Source organism: Pongo abelii, chromosome 8 (genome assembly GCF_028885655.2).
Source record: "Pongo abelii isolate AG06213 chromosome 8, NHGRI_mPonAbe1-v2.0_pri, whole genome shotgun sequence".
Lineage (NCBI taxonomy): Eukaryota > Metazoa > Chordata > Mammalia > Primates > Hominidae > Pongo > Pongo abelii.
This window is the reverse complement of record NC_071993.2, coordinates 57,304,440-57,328,148: the sequence shown is the minus strand read 5'-3', so window position 1 is coordinate 57,328,148 and position 23,709 is coordinate 57,304,440. Positions and strand designations below refer to the sequence as shown.

General features: G+C 38.8%; 1 protein-coding gene and 1 pseudogene across 25 annotated transcripts in view; one reads left to right on the top strand and one right to left on the bottom strand.

Annotated features, from left to right (window-relative positions):
* BMPR1A (bone morphogenetic protein receptor type 1A) overlaps positions 1 to 23,709 on the top strand; it is a 168,649-nt gene that overhangs the window by 60,782 nt on the left and 84,158 nt on the right. For 15 of the 25 annotated variants that reach the window (XM_063727584.1, XM_024253909.3, XM_063727574.1 and 12 more), the window contains exon 2: positions 21,854 to 21,968. The exons of 1 other annotated variant lie outside the window; for it this stretch is intronic. The gene's annotated coding sequence lies outside the window, so the exon portion shown is untranslated. Of the gene's footprint in view, positions 1 to 6,174; positions 6,222 to 21,853; positions 21,969 to 23,709 lie in introns of all 25 variants that reach the window. 9 more of the 25 variants (XM_063727571.1, XM_063727577.1, XM_002820729.6 and 6 more) reach the window with 1 other exon arrangement.
* LOC103891637 (putative RNA polymerase II subunit B1 CTD phosphatase RPAP2) overlaps positions 1 to 23,709 on the bottom strand; it is a 99,144-nt pseudogene that overhangs the window by 59,795 nt on the left and 15,640 nt on the right.

Genomic DNA, 23,709 nt, shown 5'->3' with positions numbered 1-23,709 from the left:
TCACCACCATCCATCTCCCATACTCTTTTCATCTTGTAAAGCTGAAACTATACTCATAAAGCAACAACTCTCCCTTCTTCCCTTCCCCCGCCCTTGGCAACCATGATTCTACTAGTGTCTCTATGATCTTGATACTCTAAGTACGTTGAATAAGTGGCATCATTTAGTATTTTTCTTTTTGGTGGCTGGCTTATTTCACTTAACATAATGTCTTTAAGGTTTATGTTGTGGCATGTCTCAGAATTTCCCTCCTCCTTAAGGCTGAACAATACTCCATTGTATGCATATATCACATTTTGCTTATCCATTCATTCATCCATAGATACTTGGGTTACTTTCACATTTTAGCTGTTGTGAATAATGCTGCCATTAAAGTGGATATGCAAATAAAAGAGTACTGTAAACAAATGCCAACAAATTGGATAACCTAGATGAAATGGACAGATTCCTAGAAACACAAAACCTACTAAGACTAAATAATGAAGAAATAGAATATCAGAATAGACCTGTAACTAGTGAGGAGATTGAATGAGTAATCAAAAATCTCCTGACAGAAAAGAAAAACCCTGGACCTGATGGCTTCACTGGTGAATTCTACCAAACATTTAAGGAAAAACTAATACCATTCTTCAAGTTTTCAAAAAAAAACAAAAACAAAAAAAACTGGAGAAAGAGAACCCTTTCCAACTCGTTCTATGAGGCCAACATCACACTGACACCAAAGTTAGACAAAGATACTACAAGGAAACTACAGATAATACTTCTTAGGAACATTGATGCCAAAATCTTCAACAAAGTACTAGCAGAGTTTCCTCTAATATTTTAAGAAGTTTGCTGAAGTGTGAATAGTTCCTTGGTTAATATTTTTTTGAGACGGAGTCTCACCGTGTTGCCCAAGCTGGAGTGTAATGGCATGATCTGAGCTCACTGCAACCTCTGCTTCCCAGGTTCAAACGATTCTCTTGCTTCAGCCTCCTGAGTAGCTAGGATTACAGGCACCTGCCACCATGCCGGGCTAATTTTTGTACTTCTAGTAGAGACCAGGGTTTCACCATGTTGGCCAAGCTGGTCTCAAACTCCTGACCTCGTGATCTGCTCTCCTCGGCCTCCAAAAGTGCTGGGATTACAGGTGTGAGCCACCGTGTCCGGCCAGCTAATAATTTTAGGGAGCAGATGAAGAGGACTTCAGATTGCTTTTAGCTCAGGTTTTTTTGTTTTAAAATTTATTAAGTGGAAAGAAACATATTAACCGAAGATTGAAGTTTGCTGAAGTATGAATAGTTCTTTGGTTAATAATTTTAGGGAGCAGATGAAGAGGCTTTCAGATTGCTTTTGTCTCAGGATTTTTTGCTTTAAAATTTATAAAGTGGATGGAAAGAAACATGTTAACTGAGGATTAGTGCTAGTTTTTCTTGACAGGTCATTTCCTATAGGGAGGGCAGTAGTATAAGCAAAACAAAATATTCAAAATCTCAAATAAGTACTATTTATTATTGAAAAACTCAGATAAATGTAGAAGTTATTTTTTCTCTCTATTGAGCAGCAGTTACATATGCTAGAATCATAGTTTGAATGATTCAGACTGTGTACCTGTGATCTGACATACCTGAATTGGAGTTTCATCTCTGCCACCCACTTTATTTGACTCCATAGAGAAATTACTCAAGCCCCTTAAGACAGACACTGAAATAGGATACAGTTTCCAAGAAGGCAAGATTTTTTGGATTTTTTTTTGCTGTTCATTGCTGTATGCTGAGGTTTAGATTAGTTCCTGGGACACAGAGCTAGCAGTTAGTAAATATGTTGAATGAACACGAAGAATTCCTGCCTCCGAATTGTTTTGGGGATGAAATGCGGTAATGCGTGTAAAGCATTGGGCACGCAAGTGAAGCCAGCCATGTATTAAACAGTACTCAGCTCTTACCTCCGTGTCTTACATTCTTATTTCCGTGACTGTATCCTCACACATGAAGAAATGGCTACTTATTTATTATTATTACTATTATTATTGCTACTTATTTTTTAAAGCCACTTACATCTCTGGAGATCTCTGTATGTGTATTAAAAATACCATGTTTTGTAACAATTGGCCTGTCTTAGAAAACTTTTCAATTATACAGAATTTGAGATCTTTACAACTTGAATTTTCTTTTTTTTTTCTTTTTGAGTCTCGCTCTGTCTCCCAGGCTGGAGTGCAGTGGTGCGATCTCAGGTCACTGCAGTCTCTGCCTCCTGGGCTCAAGCGATTCTCCTGCCTCAGCCTCCTGAGTACAGGCATGCACCACCATGCCCAGCTAATTTTTGTATTTTTAGTAGAGATGGGGTTTCATCATTTTGGCCAGGATGGTCTCGATTTCCTGACCTCGTGATCCACCCACCTCGGCCTCCCCAAGTGCTAGGATTACAGGCGTGAGCCACCGCGCCTGACCACAACTTGAATTTTCATAGCAAACTAGTTTTTATTGTCAAATTAGAAATTTATGCTTGAAGCCTAGTGCTGCTTTTGCCTATGCATCTCATCTAAAAGTAATGGCACTTATCACGTCAGCCTCATGGATTGTGGTAGTGGTTGTTATCCTTCAAATTACTGGTAGGGTAACAGTCTCCAGGCATACCATGGGTTCTTCAGTTATGAGTGGCATAGCTTATAATACATGTTAACTGTGAAGAATAAACGATTTTTCCAACTTACTGCAATACTCTCATTTATGTCTGTAATGTGAATTGTCCAGAGGAGAATTTGTGGTCAATTGATGATTAGGCTGATGGTTTCTGTTAGCTCTGGCAAAAGGTGAATCCAGTTGCTTTCTAGCACTTCTCCTACTGACCTTGCTTCTCACCGTGTACCTAATACCACATTTTTAGTTTAGTTTTTGTTTTGTTTTGTTTTGTTTGAGACAGGGTCTAACTTTCTGACACCCAGACTGGAGTGCAGTGGTGTGATCATAGCTCATCTGCAGCTTCCACCTCCCAGGCTCAAGTGGTCCTCTCACCTCAGCCTCCTGAGTAGCTGGGACTACAGGATTACGCCTCCATGCCTGGCTAACATTTTAAAAATTTTTGGGTAGAGATGGGGTTTTGCCATGTTGCCATGGCTGGTCTCAAACTACTGGGTTTAAGCAATCCTCTTGCCTTGGCCTCCCAAAGTGTTGGGATTATAGGCGTGAGCCACTGCACCCAGAATCACCTTTTTAGTTTGGAAGATGACATCTTTTTTTTTTTTTTTTTCTTAGAGAAGCTTGAGGGTACCAAATTAAGTTCTGTCAGTTTCTTCTGTCTCCACCTCAAAGATCACTGTATGACTTCTTTTCTTCCTTCTCGGCTGTTTCACACGAAGTTTTCCCTTTTTCTAAGGCTCAGTCCTTATTGTCTGAGACCTCCCTCTCATTATCCATCTCTCCATCCTTGACTGTTTCTAGTTCGATTGTGACACTGATCAAATCTCCTTCAAGTTCAAAACAAACCAGCAAAACCTTACCTTGATACTGCCGTTATCTCAGAGCTATGTACTGTGCTCCTTGCCCTCCCCCCGGACTTCTTGGGATGCTAGTTGATGCCTGTGTAGCGCCTGTCACTGTTTCATATACTTCTTACTGGCCACTGCCTGGTTGGCATCTACCACTTCTCTGGAATCAGCAACCCCAATAGCAGATTTAACTGCTGATTCCATGGTTTTTGTTACTTGTCTTTTTTTGCAGTGTTTTAAATAATAATCATCTTTTCACTTATTTTTTTAAAGAAGGTCATTTAAAAAAATCATCCTGCAGTAGAAAATTGGGAAAATATGGAAAAGTATAAAGAAGACAATTATCAACTGTAATACCAGCAGTACCTATTGTTAAGCTCTAGGGCATGTCATTTCCATCGCTCTCGGTTATTTTGTGATCTGATTTTTTCTATCTTAATATATTGTGAGTATATTTCCAAGTACTTATTCTCATGTGGCATAACGTTTGTAGTTACACAAAGTGGCGGTGTTGAGACTGCCCTGGTTCAAATCCTGCCTTCAGTTACTGCTGCAGTGTGACCTGAAGAAAGTTACTCCTCTGGGTTTTAGTTTCCTCATCTTGAAAATAGTTATAACATTCTTACTAACTTCTAGGGTTACTGTAAGTATTAAGTGAGCTAACACATAGAAATAATTCTTGACACTTAATAAACATCAGCTGTTGTTAACAATATTGTCTGACTGTACTATAATTTACATTATTTTTGTTTTTGCTTGTTCTGCCATCATTAAGCGTGTTGTAAGACCATACATGTCACTAAATCTGGGTGCACAACATGATTTTTTTTAAAATGTGGATTTTTATTAGTAGGATTGCTGGGCTAGTGGGTACATCATGCACATTGCTAAGTTGTTCTCTAGAGAGTCTGCATTTATACCTCCCAAGGCTGTACAGGAGGCCATTAACTTCATTACATTTTTCCAAAAAACTTTATGCTATTGCCCACATTTTGTGCTGCTCCCTTGCTAAAAGTGAATAACAATAAGATCATGTTGTTACCTCTCTCTTGCCAAAATGTTGACTTGATGATAAGGGGATCACTGTGACATCATCATTACCCACAGATGTTTCTTGTTTCTCCCCCCTCCCCCTCTCTTCTCCTTCCTCCCTCCTTTTGTTTCTTGAGACGGGTTCTTGGCTCTGTGCAGGCTGGAGTGCAGTGACACAATCATGGCTCGCTGCAGTCTGGACCTCCCAGGCTCAAGTGGTCCTCCCACTTCAGCCTCCTGAGTAGCTGGGACAGCAGGCACGCACCACCATACCCAGCTAATTTTTGTATTTTTTGTAGAGAGGGGTTTTACCACGTTCCTAGGCTGGTCTCGAACTGCATGTTCCCAGGCTGGTCTCGAACTCGTGGGTTCAAGCGATCCACCCACCTCGGCCTCCCAAAGTGCTGGGATTACAGACCCAAGCCAGCATGCCTGGCCTCACAGATATTTCTTGATCTACATTTTATTCATTATTTAGGTCCAACTTTAGCATGTGTCATGTATTTATATACAGGTTCTAAATCTTTCCGTTTGAAAAATATTCATTTTTCTATCCAAAATGAATTCAATTTTCCTTTTTATTCTAGTCCCAGTCTGTGTATGAGTAAAACCCCGAGGACCCTGTATCCTGATTTTACTACTTTTTGTTAATGGTTTGAAACAGCTTTATTAAGATATAATTCACATACCATACAATTATTTAAAGGGCACACACTTCAATGGTTTTTAGTATACTCACGGATCTGTACAACCATTATCACAGTCATGGGCAATTGGTTCAGGATTTGGGAAGAAAATGTATGGCATTAGGATTAAAAGTACAGTGTTTAGAGTCTGGCTGATCTGGGTTTAAATCCTAAATCTACCATATATTAACTGTGTGACTTTGAGAAGGTTACTTAATCACTGTGAGCTTCAGTTTTCTTTTTTTTCCCTGTTTTTATTTTTTTTTTGAGGCAGAGTCTTACTCTGTCACCCAGGCTGGAGTGCAGTGGCACGATCTCGGCTCACTGCAACCTCTGCCTCCTGGGTTCAAGTGATTCTTTGCCTCAGCCTCCCAAGTAGCTGGGATTACAGGCCACCATGCCTGGCTAATTTTTATATTTTTAGTAGAGATGGAGTTTCACCGTGTTGGCCAGGCTGGTCTTGAACTCCTGACCTCAGGTGATATGCCTGCCTCAGCCTCCCAGAGTGCTGGGATTATAGGTGTGAGCCACTGTGCGGGCCTGAGCTTCAGTTTTCTTATCTGTAATATGGGATTACTAGTGGTATCTGCCTCATAGGCTTGTTTTAAGGATTAAGCAAGATAATAAATGTATAGAATTTAGCACAGTAACTGGCACATAGTAAATGTTTGATAAATGGAACTCGGTAAATATTGTTGCCATAATTTTGTTCTTAAATCAACCAGCAAGTGTTTGATGCTATTAGGCAATGTTATTAAATAATGGAAGGTGTTTCTACCAGTGATTCAGAGTGTTTTCTGTATCCAGCAAGCTTTTAATACAGCTGCTTGTATTATTCTCCCGTATAAACTTCTAATTACTCTCTGAAAATACAGTTGGTTTCCTATTGATAGAGAACAATAATAGTAGCTTACACTTAGTGCTTACTGTCTGCCTGGCACTGTTCTAAGTGCCATACCTATATTAACTCCTTTGATCCTCATTTTACAGATTGGGTACGGAGGAGGTTAAACAACTTGGTCAAAGGATTACAACAGGTAAGTGGTGGAGCCAGGATTCTAACCTTGGTACTCAGTCTGGCTACAGAGCCCATGCTCTTTCTTATTTTTGTGTTCTTCTCTTTACTTCCTAAAGAATGGTAGACGCATTTCAAACATCCTGACATCTTGGCTGCTGAGGATTCTGTATGGAAAAGCACTATGAGGTCTTTAATGCTTGGTTGGAAGGAGAACTAAAATGAGCAGTTGTGTGTGCTGTGGGCATGGGCCTTAGGGCAGCTGTATATTTATCATCTGGGTCAGACCATACATTGATGATCCTGCTCCACCACCATAGAATCCATACTCCCTGTGGGGCCATAACCAGCCACAAAGTACCCTCCCTGACCCTCCCTGTGGAATGCCTGTTTGAACTTGCACTACTCCCTCCTTGCATAGTATCAAATCCTGCGGATCCTTGGAAGGCCACGTTAAATTACTTCCCACCTGTGAAGAGTAAACTTTAGTGCTCTTCGGTTAATCATCATGTGTGGTGGTATGACATTTGCAGTATCATCTGTTACCATTATTTAAATTTGAATATCTTTATGTCTTGGCTCCTCATGTTGATTACATGTTTCTTGCAGGCAGGGAACTATGTCTTAAATGTTTTAAAATTTGCTTTAATGGCCCCTGGAAATATTACCAAGGGGTGTGTGTGTGTGTGTGTGTGTGTGTATGTGTGTGTGTCTTTGAGTCTCACTTGTCTGTCGATAATAGAGTATCTCTGAAATTCAAACACCTAGCCTCACAAACTTAGTCCCAAAAGTACATGCTGTGTTTTTGCAAGAAGGTGGGCAGTCCCTAGTCGGCTGTTGGGTTTTGTGCATTGTGTTGGGGTAGTAGTTGCTGCTAATTGCCTGTCTGCAGCTCCTCAGAACCTGTTGTTGCTTCCTTTTGAAACCTTCCTTGATTGCCCTAGTTGCTGCTCATCCTGCATCCAGGCCCCTCCCTTAGGCATGTGACTCACGGATTTAAAAGACAGTGCTGTACGGTAATTAACTACCTGCCTCTCATCACATAGAGATGAGAACTTAAATGTAGGCTTCCCATCTAAAACTTTCTTCCCTGTGTGTTTATCCACCCACGGACATGTAGCAGCGCTGTCCCACACCTGGCCTTTTGGAGGAAATATTGCTAGACTTATTTCTCTTGTTTGAAATCGCTAGTTGGCATATTCGTGTACAAGTGATGGATTTTACATGGGTGCTCTTAATTGAAAATAATTTTATTTTCTGTAACTTCTGGAACTTTGTTAGTTTATTGATGCACACATCTTGGGTAGGTGACAGTTGGGTTTTTTGTGAAGATAATTTTAAGTTTTTAGTAAATAACAATTAAGTCAAGTATTACATGACAGTTTAATTGCACTAAATTCTGACATAACCCGTACATCCTTAAGGTGACAGATGGTTATCATTTTCTATGAAATGTAATTAGTTTTTCAGGAAACTTTGTCCACATAAAGGAATTGATTCCACCCTTACTACCTGCTTAGCAATCCTGAAAAATATTGTAAATATAATCTTAGAGTATGCATCATTAGGAAATAAATCTATTTTGAGAAATAAATTTTAACATACACTATTAATAGGACATTTAGAAATGTAATTTTCTAAATGTATTAGAAATAATAGGACATTTAGAAATGACATTCTTTTTTTTTTTTTTCTTGCTTTTTGTTTGTTTGTTTGTTTTAAGACAGGGACTCACTCTGTTTCCTAGGCTGGAGTGCAATGGCGCTATCATAGCTCACTGCAGCCTCAACCTCCTGGGCTCAAGCGATCCTCCCACCTCAGCCTCTGAAAGTGCTAGGATTACAGGGTTAGCCACCAGCACCCAGCCAAGAAATCCCATTCTAATGTATTAGTATGGTTTTATCTATTTTAGCAGTGTAAAATAAAATCTTCGTGAATTATATACAGTATAATTGAATTGCCAAAATAAATGTCCTTGCCCTCAAATTGCTTATGATATTGTTTCTGAAGCACAGACATAATCTTTTGACCTTTTAAGCAAAAATTAATTTTTCATTCAACTTTTTTTTTTTTTAGACATAGGGTCTTGCCCTGTTGCCCAGGCTAGAGTATAGTGATGCAATCATGGTTTACTGCAGCCTCAACTTCCCAGGCTCAAGTGATCCTCCCACCTCAGCCTCCCTAGTAATTGGGACTGCAGGCACGTGCCACCATACTTGGCTAAATTTAACTTTTTTTTGTGGAAATATGGTCTTGCTATGTTGCCCAGACTGGTCTTGAACTCACGGGCTGAAGTGATCCTCCTGCTTCAGTTGCCCAAAGTACTGGGATTACAGGTGTGAGCCATCGTGCCTGGCCTTTCATTCAACTTATAATTCACAATTTCCAGAAAAAAAGTTTTAAAATTACGGATGGAGGAAAGATCTTTGGGACTTGCTTGTAAATATGTTAATATTTGATTAGCTCTGTCATACTAACACTGTTTATTAAGCTTTGTGGTAAAATTACTACCCATAACTAAAGAATGAAATACCTATTTTCTGCAAATTGTTAAAAATTTATAAATTGATAGAAAAGTTGAATGAATAGTGAACACCCTTGAGTCTTTCACTAACTCAGCGGCTCACTTGCTAACGTTTGCCTCATTTGCTTTCTTTCTGTTTATAAAGACATATATACTTTTTTTATTCCCCTGAGCCATTTGAAAGTAAGCTGCAAACATCTTGACATTTAACTTCTCAATTTTAGCACGTGTATCCTAAGAACAGGATTGTCTTCCTGAAGAGTTACATTATCATATTTAAGAGATACAGTATTAATACAATATTATCTAACATGTGATCGCTATTTAAATTTCATTTATTTTCTCCCCCAGCACAGTTCTTTATAGATGTTTTAATTTTTGATCCAGAAACCAAGGGAAAAAATATATCTATATCTATAGAGAGCTAAATATATCTATATTTGATCCAGAAACCAATCAAGGAAACACACACACACATACACACACACACACACCCTTTTGGCTGTCATATTTCTTTAGTTTCCTTTACTTTAGGATAAGCCACTACCCCACCTCCATCTACCACCCGGCAGTGGTCTTTTATGAAATCTCATCATATTTTTCCTTATATAAGCAATCCCACAATTTGCTGATTATATTTCATGCCTAGATTAAAATAAAAATATTTTGGAATGAATATACTATATAGATGGCATTAATTTTCCATTATATTACATTAGGAGAAGTAATTTTTATTTACATGTTGTTTTTTCCGCTGTATAGTAGTTTAGTATTTGTTTTAATGTACTTCTGTTAAAGATTTGTGATATTGTCTTTAAATTTCAAAATAGAATTTTGTAATTTACTCTTAATTTTGTTAGTATGTTATATTCCAAAATTATAGAAAGTGCTGTAATAGACATTTATGTACATTACATAAAGTAATAGACATTTATGTAATGTGGGCATAGATTTAAATTTTTTTAAAATTGTTAAAATATTAACATTTAACCATGTCTGCTCTAGATAGGTTTAATCTTACGAGGATCTATCTGCTTATCTTTCTATCTGTCTATCATGTATATATCCATTTTAAATAGTAATAACAATACATGAATAAATCTGGTCCAAACTTCTATCTTGAGAAATGTAACAGCAACTTTGAACTCCTTCATCCCTCAAGACAATTACTCCTCCCTTCCCAGAGGTAACCATCCTCCTAAATTTGATGTCATTCCCTTAGTTTTTTCTCAAGTTTTACCACATTTGTGTTGTCCCTTTAACATACTTTTTTTTTTTTTAAGCTTTTCCTGTTTTTGAGCTTTATACATATGGAATTATTCTGTATGTATTCTTCTTGGGCTTGATTTTTTTATTTACATTACAATTTTGAGATGTCATTTATATTGACATTCTTAGCCGAGGTTCATTAGTTTCACTATTTGATATAATATTCCAAATTACTGGAATGTGGAATATTTTATGAATATACCACAATTCATTTTACTGCTGCTTGACACCTGGGTTTCACCTAGTTTTTGGTATGGAAAAAAATACTGCTTTAAATGTTCTTTTGTGTGGCTCATGGTAGCTAAGTACCAAAGGTTCTCTAGGTTATATACGTAGACCTGGGATTGTTGAGTCTTGGGTGTATACACCATCAGCTTTACTAGGTATGGCAGAATGTCTTCTTTTACACAGTTGTGGAATAAGCCAAATGAGTTCAAGAGGAGCAAGTTTGTGAGAGGATGGACAAGCGAGTTAGTGAGTTAGTGAGTTACATTTCATGTGTTTTGAGTTTTAGCCTATTTAGTTAGAAATGTTAAGTAGGCATTTGAGATGTGTTTACTTTTTTAGCTCCACCCATCTTTGTTTTTTCCTAGGTTGACTCATTCAGGTATGTCATCTCTCCCTTCTCCTTAAAGTGGCTTTTAAAGAAAAAAATTGCAGGCCGGGCACAGTGGCTCACACCTAGCACTTTGGGAGGCCAAGGAGGGCGGATCACAAGGTCAGGAGTTCGAGACCAGCTTGGCCAATATGGTGAAACCCCGTTTCTACTAAAAATACAAAAATTAGCCAGGCATGGTGACATGTGCCTGTAATCCCAGCCACTTGGGAGGCTGAGGCAGGAGAATCACTGAACCTAGGGAGGCAGAGGTTGCAGTGAGCCGAAATCATGCCACTGCACTCTAACCTGGGTGACAGAGTGAGACTCTGTCTCAAGGAAAAAATTGCAGTATCATGGTACAACAATTACTTGATCGTAATAGAAGATGTGTTCAGTTTTTATATCTTTGGTCTCAGGCCATCCGTCATATGCAGCCTTTTTGTTTTTATAGACCTTGAACCACAGAACTACATTAAGCTAGTTTGCTGTTTTCCAGGGATGACATAAAGGAGAAGTGGGTAGAGGATGATGCTGTTATTAGCAAGTGTGCATTCCAGGTAGCGGTTCGCAAAGGGGGAAAAACATAATAGAAAGACAGGGGTGCAAGCTAAAACAAATAAGCCAGTAAGTAAAAAATCACAATACTCTTTTGTGATTATTTAGATCTGAAACAAATAGCAGCATGTATTAATAGTCCCTGATGATATCACTGTATTGTAGCATAACTCTGGTATTCATAATGTCAATTCTGAATTTCCTTATGTGTTGAGAGAGTGTAATCATGCTGATTTTAGCAGATCTGGTGAACCCGTAGCAATCTAGAATCACTCTCTGATAATTCCTGAATTAACAGTAGAAATTTAACTGTTTTATGTGGTGAAATTGTTCTAGGAAGCTTGATCCATGGGACATTTACCTATTAGCTAATAAAACAAATGGTCTATTGATAATTTCTCAAAAGCTCTGTAGAAAAAAAATATATATACAATATATTTCTCTACTGGCCGAATTGGATTTACTTGGAAAAGGAAAGAGGGTGTTATCAAAAAATTTAAGTGTCTTGTTAAGTTCGTAAGTTGTAGAGCAAGAATGAGAATGTGGAAGCATTTTTATGCTTCATTGTTGGGAAGGATAAATTGCAAAAGAACATAGAGCTGGGTGATTATCTGGGGTTCATTCTGTTGCAGGTGCCACAGATTGGCACTCCCCTCGGAATTGCCACCCCTTCACGGAGCCAGAGCAGGAGGGATACGGAGGGAAAGGGCCCTTTCTCAACTTCAGACTGAGCACCCAGAAGTCGACCTGGGACTGCTGTTTTGTTTCTAGGAAACTAGAAACCTTGGCAGAATTGAAATTTCGTAGGTGATTTTTTCTTCCTTGCTCTCCAAAAAATAAACTTGTATGTACACACATATTTGTATACACTCACACCTGCATAAAAGAAAGATAATTTCAAAGAAATAATGTATCTCGTGTAGTCCTTGAACAGTTACTTTACTATTCAAAGTAGGTTCTTTAAAATTTTAAATTTGAAATAACTAGGTTTACAAGAAATTGCAAAAAATAGTAAGGAGAGGTCCCTTGTGCCTTTCACCTTTCCCTTAATGGTAACTTGTTACTACCCACAGCACAGCATTAAACTAGAAATTGACATTGGTACATTTTGTGTGTTTAGTGCTGTGCTGTTTAAACATACATGTAGTTGATTTGTGAACCACTGTGGCATCAAGAAACAAATGCTGCCACCACCAAGATCTCCCTTGTGCTGCACACACCTGCCCCATGGCAGCCAGTAATCTGCTTTTCATCTCTATGATGTTGACATTTCGAGGATATTAATAAATGGAATCACATAGTATGTGACCTTTTAAAATTAGCTTATTTTCACTTGGCGCAATTCCTTGAGATCTATCCAAGTTGTGTGAATCAACAGTTCTTTCCTTTTTATTGCTGAATAGGATTCCATGGTTTGTTTAACCATTCACCTTTTGAAAGATAATCTCTTTCCCTAGTTTTTGGCTTTTAACAGTAAAGCAGCTATGAACATTCATGTTCAGTTTTTTGTGTGGACATAAATTTTTATTTCTTTGGGAGAGCTGCTGTTAAAGAAAAAAAATTATTCAGTGACACTTGTTAAAGCATGGGAAGGAAGACATTATTCAGGATCATCCCTGTCAGTGTAGGGACCACTACAATAGTGTCTTACAGTGGGTGGGGAGAGAGCGTGGCCTCAGTGCTGGATGTAGCATGGGCAAGTGGGAATTTGTAGCCAAGGAGCTGGTTGAGGGCCAGTGGATGGAAAATTCTCAAGAGGAAACGTCAGGGATAAGGGGTTTCTGCCTAAACTGACTGTAACAGGATTCTTTCTTGCCGAAGACAGGCCAAGGTGATCAGACATCAGCTGGAGGGTGGCAGAAGAAGAAGAGGGTAATCAGATACCTTGATGGGAGGTTTGCTAATCTGGCTTAGCAGGGTTCTTTGCTAAAACAGGAATTTACAAGGAAGTACACAGATAGGCCTGGGAGAAAAGTTCAGGAGCCTGGCTCATTTGGCCAAGCAAAGAATCTTTGCCAGAGCCCAGGGGTGTGCAGTTGGTGGCTTATCTGTAAGTAGCTGTGCCATTTTATATGCTCACTGGCAATGTATGAGAGATCCAGTTTCTTCACATTCGTGTCCACATTTGGTATTGTCACTATTTTTTTATTTTAGCTGTGCCAGTATGTGTGCAGCATAGTTTGGTTTGCATTTCCCTGATGTCTAGTAATGTTGACCATATCTTTTCATGCGCGTATTTGCCGTCTATATATCCTCTTCAATAAAATGTCTCCCTATATTTTTTGCCCATTTTCTAGTTGAAATTTTTTTCAATTGTTGAGCTTTGAGATTTCTTTATATATCCTAGATGAGGCTTTTATCACATATATTGTTTGCAAATATATTTTCCTTGCCTGTACCTCATTTTTTTTGCCTTCTTAACCAGGTCTTTTGTAGAGCAAACATTTTTAATTTTGTTGAAGTTCAGTTTATCGTGTTTTTTTTTCTTTCATGGATCATATGTTTGGTGTCATTCCCCATTCCCCACTCTCCAGCCCCAGACGGCCACGAATCTACTCTCGGTCTCTGTGAAATTGCCTATTCTGAATATTTCCTATAAGTGGAATCATATGTCTGGCTTCTTTCACTCAGCATATATTCAGGCCTCATCCCTGTTGTATCATGAACCCGTTCTTTTTATGGCTTCGTTTATTTTTATGGTTGAATAATGTTCCACTGCATGGATAAGACCACATTTTGTTTAGCCATTTGTCAGCTGATCGGCAGTTAAGGTTGTTTTCACTTCTTCGTCTGCACCAGTACAGCTGCATGTGTACCCTTCAGCCCTGTACCTTCCTTATACATGATGCACAGATGTACGCATGTGAGTACCTGTGTGTACGGTTTTGTTTTCTTTTTTAAATAATGATTAACTTATTTTATAGTTTTTTTTCCTTCGATATTTGGGATGTCTTTTCATGTCTATACAAATAGATAAGATATATATCTCATTATTTTAAATGACTATATAGTGTTTAATGTGCCTGTTTAATTGATCCTATTCTAATAAACATTTAGGTGACATTGGGTAACTTCTTGTTTTTCTTTTTTATATAACAGTGGCACCAGGCACAGTGGTTTATGCCTATAATCCCAGCACTCTGGGAAGCCAAGGCGGAAGGATCACTTGAGCCCAGGAGTCTGAGACCTGCCTGGGCAACATAGAGAGACCTCGTTTCTACAAACAAACAAACAAAAAATTATCCAGGCTTGGTGGCACTTGCCTGTAGTCCCAGCTACTTTGGAGGCTGAGGTGGGAGGATCACTTGAGCCCAGTAGGTGGAGGCTACAGGGAATTAGGATCACACCGCTGCACTCCAGCTTGGGTGACAGAGCAAGACCCTGTCTCAAACAAAAAAATAGTGACACTAATCATCCTTGTACAAGTGTCTTTTTGGTGCATAGCTCATTTTACCTACTTTTGGATTTTTCTCTTCAATGCCATTTGTCATTAACTTATTTAGAAGTGTATTGATTACCTCCTATAGGCCAGGCACTGTACTGTGTATCAGACGCTAGGGACACAAGCACTAGTAAAATGCTATTGCTATACTCGAGTTTTTTGTAAAGATGATCTACCTATAAATAGGTAATCATGTGATAAGCGCACAGTATGTTATTACTAGAATCCTGTGGAACAAGTAACTACATAAGGGAGTGTGGAGGATTAAAACAAGGGAGGGGATACTTGAGGTGGGTCTTTGTGAGGACAAATGGAAGTTCAGTTGGAAAAAGATAAGAACACTGAGTTTTGAAATAGAATTGCAAGTGTGAAGAAAGGGACCAGCACTGCATAGGGTGGCATATTTAGGAAATAGCAAATCCATAGTTTAATACAGTCATCAGGAAGCTGTTGGGCAGGAATTGTAGCAGAAGGTAAGGCAGGTTAGGTTAAATAGATTGAAAACAGATTATACGGTCTGTGAATGCCCTTCTAAAGAATTTGGACTTCATTTTGTACATAATTAGAAATCATTGAAAAAGGCCAGGCTCATGCCTGTAATCCCGGCACTCTGGGAGGCCTAGGTGGGTGGATCACGAGGTCAGGAATTCGAGATGAGCCTGGCCAAGATGGTGAAACCCTGTCTCTACTAAAAATACAAAAGTTAGCTGAGTGTGATGGCGCACGCCTGTAGTCCCAGCTACTTGGGAGGCTGAGGCAGGAGAATTGCTTGAACCTGGGAGGCAGAGGTTGTGGTGAGCCGAGTTCGTGCCATTGCACTCCAGCCTGGGCGACAAGAGCGAAACTCCGTCTAAAAAAAAAAAAAAAAAAAAAAAAAAGAAATCATTGAAAAAAATGTAGGCACACTTAAATTTTTTAACTTTAGTAAATTTTTGTGCTGTGACTGCTTTAGAACACTTTATCACCTCCCACAGTCACTGCCTTCTACCTCCTCATCTAGGCAACCACTGCTTGTTTTTTGTCTCTAAATTTGCTTTTCCTAAACATTTCGTATGCGTTGGAAACATACAGTATGCAGTATTTTTACGTTGGCTTCTTTCATCTAGCGTGTCTTTGAGGCTCATGTATGCTGTAATGTGTATCAGTATTTTGTGCCTTTTTACTGCCTAATGGTATTCCATTCTGTGGTGTTGACAATTTATGTGCTCAGCAGTTGATGGATGTTTGGATTGTTTCCAGTTTTTGGTTATTATGAACAAAGCTGCTGTGAACATCTGTAGATAAATCTTTGTGTGGGCACATATTTCTCTTGGGAAGAGGAAATTTTCGATCCTGTGATAAGTTTATATGTAACTTTAAGAAATTAGAGCATGGTAGCTCATGCTTATAATCCCAGTGACTCGGGAGGCTGAGGCGGGCAGCTGAGGCGGGAGGATTGCTTGAGCTCAGGAGGTCAAGGCTGAAGTGAGCCATGATTGCCCTACTGCACTCTAGCCTGGACAACAGAGGAGATCTCACCTCTAAAAGAACAAAGAAAAAAAATTTACAGACTATTCCCCAAAGTGACTGCATCATTTTACAGTCCCGTCAGCAACGTATGAGGGTTCCAGCTTCTCCAGATGCTCGACACTTGGTATTGTCTTTTGATTATGGCCATTCTAATGGCTGTATAGTGTATCTCATTGTAGTTTTAACTTGCATCTTTCTAATGACAGGATGTTTATAATCTTTTCATGAAGCATAGTTATATTTTAGAGACATGAGTCCAGTGAATAGAGGTAAGAATGGAAGTGAGCTACATGAAAGATGAGAGCCTACGTCAGACAATATGTGTAGAGATGGGGAGACATTTTAAAGATACGTTTATCAGAGTTAGCATGAGCAGCATTTAGTAACTCTTGAGTATAATAGATGAAGCAGAGGGAGGTGGGGCTTGTGATCCCAAGATTCTAAACTTCAGCAATTGGGCAGTTTTTGGCTAATGGTGCTGCCATTAGCCAAAAAATGACTGCAGGTGCATAAACAGATTTTGTGCTGGTGGTTGATGGCTTTTATATTGATCTTATTCTCTTGATGTGCCACTGGAATAAACATTTAATAGAGTATTTGGAAACATGTATGTAGTTCAAAAGAAGGATCTGGGCTGAGGTATAAATTTAGGGCAGTTTACATTGTGTAGGGAACAACTAAATTCATGGAAGTAAATGATGTATCTGTTCCTAAGTCACCCTATCTGCTGAGTTACTTGTGGCAAATTGTTTAAACAGTAAAAGAATTTAATATGAAAAGATCCACGTTAAGATGATTCTAGTATTAATTTATTCAGGCATGACAGCATCACCAAGGACCCAGGTTCTTTCTGTCTTTTAATGCTGCTGCTGTTCTTGATCTGTTGGGTTGTCCTCATGGTCCAGTTCTTGTTTACACATTCAAACCCAGAATTGCATGCAAAAAGGCTGGGAGCATGTGTTTTTGCCTGGGTCTTTTTTCATCAGCCAAGAAAACCTTTCCTAAAAGCTCCCTAGCAAACTTACTTTCTTGTCTTCTTGGCCAGAATTGCATTAGGTATGTGTTACCAGATTACCCACTGGCAAGGGGAATGGAAATTGTCACAGTTGGTTCAGACCAGAGCTTTCTAGCCCAAGTATCTTTTTCTGTTATCTCTTCTGAAAGAAGCCTTTTCCTCTTGCCTTTTGAGTCTCTTCTGTAGTTCAGGTAGGTTAGATTTTCTATGCAACCCAGTTTTGTATCACTGAGTTGTTACTATTCAATACTTCACAACAGCAAATACCTGCCAAAATCCTACACTGTGTCATGCTGGATTCTACGATACAGAAATGAATAAGAAACTTGTAGTTTGACATAGATATAAGCTTAAACAGAAGAGTGCTATGATAGATTTGTATACTAAAGTTCCTTTGGTCTGTGGGTTTAGTACAACTGTTTATATGTTTGGTTTTATGAGTAAAGGCATCTTGAGTTTCAAAATCAACCTTATATTCAATTTATAAATGAACTTTTGGAAATTTAGAACACAACCCATTCATAAGTTGACCCTCCCTTTCTAGTTAGGTGGTTACATGTTTATTATAGGAGTGCATGGTATACTAGCCTAAAGTAACTGTTCATTTGAGTTATTTACAGCTAAAACCACATTGTGTTTTTCTGGAGCATAATGTTTGCGTTTTCTAGTTAACGTACCAAAGTAACAGTAATAGTTTAAGAACCCAACTGGAGTGTTTGTAAAATATAGATTGTTTTGCAGTTTGGCTCTTTTTTTTTTTAATGGTCATATGAATGCAGCTATAGTGTTTGCAGTATTGGTACAGTGCATGGGGTGCTTTTTCTGGGTGCTGAGAAGGGAGGAGAAATGATAGGGAACAGGGGATTTGGAGTAGCCGAAGGAAAAAATGTGCAATCAGTGTTGTTGATTCCACTGAATTCTAAGAATTCCATTACATCTTGATATCTGGTACAAGCTCAAAGTTAATCTTAAATTTTGGCTTAGGGCATGGCCGTACGTGCTGGCTACTTGGGAGGCTAAAGCAGGAGGATCCTTAGAGCCTGGAAGGTCAAGGCTGCTGTGAGCCATGATCGTGCCACTGCAGTCCAGCCTGAGTGACAGAGTGAGACTCTGTCTTTAAAAAGAAAAAAAGAAAAAAAAACAAAAAAAAAACCAAACAAGTGTCCAGGCGTGGTGGCTCACGCCTGTAATCCCAGCACTTTGGGAGGCTGAGGCGGGCACATCATGAGGTCAGGAGTTCAAGACCAGCCTGGCCAACATGGTGAAACTGCATCTCTACTAAAATACAAAAATTAGCTAGGCATGGTGGTGCGCACTTGTAATCCCAGCTACTGAGGAGGCTGAGGCAGGAGAATAGCTTGAACCCAGGAGGCAGAGGTTGCAGTGAGCCGAGATCGTGCCAATGTACTCCAGCCTGGGTGACAAGCAAGACTCTGTATCAAAAAAAAATAAGTGTTTTGGCCTAGATTGAGTAAAAGAATATTTACACTATTCTTTTCTGTAAAGCAAATCTTACTAATAGTAGAAATCAGTGGGTGACATTCTGAAACCTTATAGATAACTGGTATGATATCCATAATCAGTGCTTGTCCTTGGATTCTGCATGGGTAGTGAGCTTTAAAGTATCTTGTTGGTTTAAGACTTAACCATTTTAATAATTTTGAAAACCAAGATGGATGCGTACATTCTGATGACAAGAAAAGATGTTTTGTAAGGGAAATGTGGGATTAAAATGAACTTTTTGTGTTTGTTTGCAAATAATTATTGTTGAGGAAATTTTGATGTTAGCTCTGAGTTATGAATGTTAGAATATATACAGAAACGTTTGATTTTCATTTTTTCCATGTCATTAAGAAGCTTGGATATGTTTTTTAAAGAATTGCCTTCTTTTTAATGTGTTTTCTACAACTAATAGGCTTAGAAATTTCAGACACAAAATCTTTGAAAAAATGACTTGTACTTACTTAGCGTTTTCTTTTGACTAACACCCCGGTGGTTGTTGAACCAAAAGTTCATAGTGTTAAAAGCCTGTGATAAATTACCCAATAAGCTAAGTGATTAAAGTTGTTTGGAACATTTGCCCATGTACATCTTATTTTTATGTGTATACATATTTATAGATTTGTGCTTATAGGACTATAGCACTATATTGCAAAGGTCCTAACCTTTACTTTATTCACACAACTTCCAGTGTGTACAATGTGACTTGCAGGGCTGTACTGTGGAGCATATCCTTTCCTGTGTCTTTTGTTTACCTCTGAGTAATGAAGTCAAATCTTACTTGATTTTCGTTGGCTAGTCTATTTTATTTTATTAAGTTCTGGGATACATGTGCGGGACTAGCTAGTCTTAAATACAGTCTTTAGGAAAGGTTTTCTGGGCTGGGCACAGTGGCTCATGCCTGTGATCTAAGCACTTTGGGAGGCCGAGGCAGGTGGATCACTTGAGGTCAGGAGTTCAAAACCAGGCTGGCCGACATGACGAGCCCCTGTCTCTACAAAAAATACAAAAATTAACCTGGCATGGTAGTGTTCGCCTGTAGTCCCAGCTACTCAGGAGGCTGAGGTGGGAGGATTCCTTAAGCCCAGGAGTTCGAGACCAACCTGGGCAACACGACAAAACCTCACCTCTACAAAAAATGCATGGTGGTGCGTACCTGTAGTTCCAGCTACTCGGGAGGCCGAGGTGGGAGGATTATTTGAGCCCAGGAGATGGAGGCTGCAGTGAGCTGTGATTGTGCCACTATTCTCCAGCCTGGGCAATGGAGCCAGAGCCTGTCTCAAAAAAGAAAAGAAAAGGTTTTCTGAAGTTTATGTTAAGTGTTTGTACATGTGGGAAAACAGGGAAGAACAGATCATCTGGGGTTTTGGACTTTTGAAGAAGGGATGTTTGAAAGCTCTTTTGGTTATGTTATTCGCTATTTTTTAAACTCTAGATTTAGCCTGAAGCCTAAAACTTTTTAGCCAAGGAAACAATGTTTTAGTAAATGGTGCTGTAATAAACAATAGTTGGTAAGTCATTTACATGTTAATTTTATAATGATACATTGGAAATATCTGGCAGAATTAGAATCAGGCTATATATATGTATATATGTGTGTATATGTATGTTGTGTGTGTGTGTGTGTGTGTGTGTGTGTGTATGGTCAGGCTGGTCTCGAACTCCTGACCTCAAGTGATCCACCCACCTCAGCCTCCCAAAGTGCTGGGATTATAGGCATGAGCCACTGCACCTGGCCAGGCCATATGTTTTTGAAACAGACACTTTGATGGACTGTTTTTACTTTTGTGGGGATAAATTCATTTGAACTTTGTTTAGTACAGTGATTGCCTGCTCTGTCTCCCACACCCTTAGGGAAGAATGGTAGTTGGCAAAGAATGGCTTTGGAGGAAAATCTCTTTATGCCATTTCTAAAATGAAAACAGTGCATTTCCTTTCTTGATTAGTAAAAGGGAAATTAAAGATTATGAGCATCTCAGAAGAACACTGAACACCAACTCTTTATTTTTGCCTTCCTTCATTTCTCTGAGGGACAGCCTGAGAGTTTTACAGTCATATGAGAACTCTGAAAAATGTTAGAGACCTGGCTAAGTTGTGGGTAACTAGTGCATTGAGAAGACTGAAAGGCTTCTGAATGCAGACAAAGCATTACTAATTGCATTCAGGGTCAGGCTGTCTTTAGCCGGACCATGAAAGATACAGCAGCCTGTCTGCTGAGTGGAGACTCTTGTCTTTAAGAAAGACTGCTACCTGATATGCTAGACTGTTTCAGGTTGCCCTAGTTTACATGAATTTAGTCATTATTGCCAAGACTGCTAAACCTCAGTGTGACACAAGCGATACTTCTAAATGGACTTGAAGACAAGGTATTTGACCTTGCAGTGGGGCATAGGCAACGTTTATACAGTTTTTAAAATACGAAACAGAATACTTTGCTATTTGAAGTTTCCGTTAAAAGATTGAATGAAATTATTTTTAAGATCGCAAAGTAAACAGCAGACATATCTTTAGAAATTTTTTTATGACTTGAACCCCAGGAGGCGGAGGTTGCAGTGAGCCGAGATTGCGCCACTGCACTCCAGCCTGCGCGACAGAGCGAGACCTTGTCTCAAAAAAATAATAATAATTTAACCTTTAATAGTTTCTATCTTTTAGAATTTATGAATGCTTGCCCCTTAAAGGGTAATGTGTTAATGGCAGTACTAATATACGGTAGTTTAGACCTATTCCACAGGCATAGACCAACCAGTGCAATTAATTCTTCAACCTCACAAGTCCTAATGTTCTAGGTAGAAGTGTGGCTGAAATTAAAACTGGTTATTAGACTTTGTAATACAAAAGTAGAAAAAAGTGATATTAGCTAGGTGGTCTAATATATTTTTGTCTAAGTAGGACTCTGAATATTGTAGAATTGTACATTTTGGTGCTGCTTCTAGCTATTCCTGTTCTTTTTTCTTCAAATTGAGGTGAGATTTTTTTTTTTTTTCTCCAAAGCTTAAGCTAACATAGGAATTGTATATGGAAGTACTGTTCCCACAGAACTAACTTTACAAATGTAAAGCTTGGGCAGAGGTTGAGGAAAATAGTAAAGTGATAGATTTCTTAAAAACTGTAGAAATTTTCATTGACTTCACTTTGAAAATGTATAGTTGTACATGCGAAACGCTTCTAGTATTGCTTCTAATGTATTATTCTGACAAAGTTCCTTAAGTCTTAAATAAGTTCTTTTTTTTTCTAAACAGACTTATGAAAATATGCATCAGTTTAATACTGTCTTGGAATTCATGAGATGGAAGCATAGGTCAAAGCTGTTTGGAGAAAATCGGAAGTACAGTTTTATCTAGCCACATCTTGGAGGTAAGGAAAATAACATAATTAGAATAATATGAAATTTCTCATTTTTTAATAGTTGAAAATAATCCTTCTACACTGCAGCTTTATTTGAGCATTCTTCAGTTTCTTTGTAACACCACAACTTTATAGTAGCTTCTTTAGTTTCCTTAATCATCTTCCTGATGAGTTCATAAGTAATTCTAATATATATTCCTCATAAATGTTGAACCTCTTCAGGAGTGAAAGGTATTTATTTCTTACTAATCACTTTCATAAATCTCCTTTTAGAAGATAAGCATTAAATGGTTTATATGTTTATTTCTTCCCCTAAGTTTGCAAAGCAGAGTTCAGAATGCAAGATTAGGCCAGGTGTGCCTGTAATCCCAGCACTTTGGGAGGCTGAGGCAGGTGGGTCACTTGAGGCCAGGAGTTCGAGACCAGCCTGGCCAACATGGCGAAACCTTGTCTCTACTAAAAATGCAGAAATTAGCTGGGCATGATGGCGTAAGCCTGTGATCCCAGCCACCTGGGAGGCTGAGGCATGAGAATTGCTTGAACCCAGAATGCAGAGGTTGCAGTGAGCTGAGATCACGCCGCTGTATTCCATTCTGGGCAACAGAGTGAGACTCTGTCTCAAAAAAAAAAAAAAAAAGATTATATTGAAAAATGAATGTTTATGTTATTCTGAAATTTTTATGCTTTTTAGAATTCAGGATTTTTTTTTTTTTTTTTGGAGACAGGATCTTGCTTTGTCACCCAGGCTGGACTGCAGTGAGCATAGTTTCAACCCCCTGGGCTCAAGCGATCCTCCTGCCTCAGTCTCCCACATAGCTGGGACTACAGGCACACATCACCATGCCCAGCTAATTTATTTTTTGTAGAAACAGGGTCTCATTATCCCTCTGTGTTGCTCAGGCTGGTTTTGAACCCCTGGACTCAAGTGACCCTCCCACCTCAACCTCCCAAAGTGCTGGGATTACAGGCATGAGCTACCACACCCAGCCCAGGATAAGATTTTTTAACATGTTAGAGTAATAGATCTTTGGAAATAGAATTTAAAGAGGTAGGAACTGCTGTCATGCCAGAAATAGGAGGAAAGAAGCCATCCTAAGACAGTATGTACAGGAAAATCAGGCTTACTGTTTTAAAATCCATTTAGAGCCTAATGATCAGGTAAAAGGTTTGAATTATTTGGGGAATCTACATTTTAAGAAATAGAATGTATGGTTTTATGAAGTGGTCTACGCTTACGCTTCTGAAAGTGGCAGGCTTTGCTCGCTGTTACTGTTAATACTTGCCGCATTCACTCGCCGTTCTCCTGCCCCTGCCAAACCGCTGGATTAGCTCTTCTGAAAAATACCGTAACTCTTGAATTCTTTTATTAGGTTTCATATTGTTTGATTGGTAGAGTTGTGATCGTTTTTTTCTCTCTCAGTTCTTTTGGTTTCCATGACTGTGTGCTCTTCTGATTCTACTTATTTAATTACTCCTTCACCTTTTTTCCTTCCCCTCCTACTCTTAAATAATAATGACCTTCACCAAGGTTTTATCTTAGAAATTATTCTGTTTTTTTCTTATGTCTTTCCTAGTCTCATGATTTCTGCAATTATCTCTAAAATGATCTCTCTCAACTTCCTATCTCAGTTGTGGCATTTTCTCTAAGCTTCAGGCCCATATTTTCAGCTGTTTACAGATGGCTCAAGCTTAGTGCCTCAGACTTCCCGTTATCTAGCACATCATTCATCATGAGCTCTGCACCCGCTAT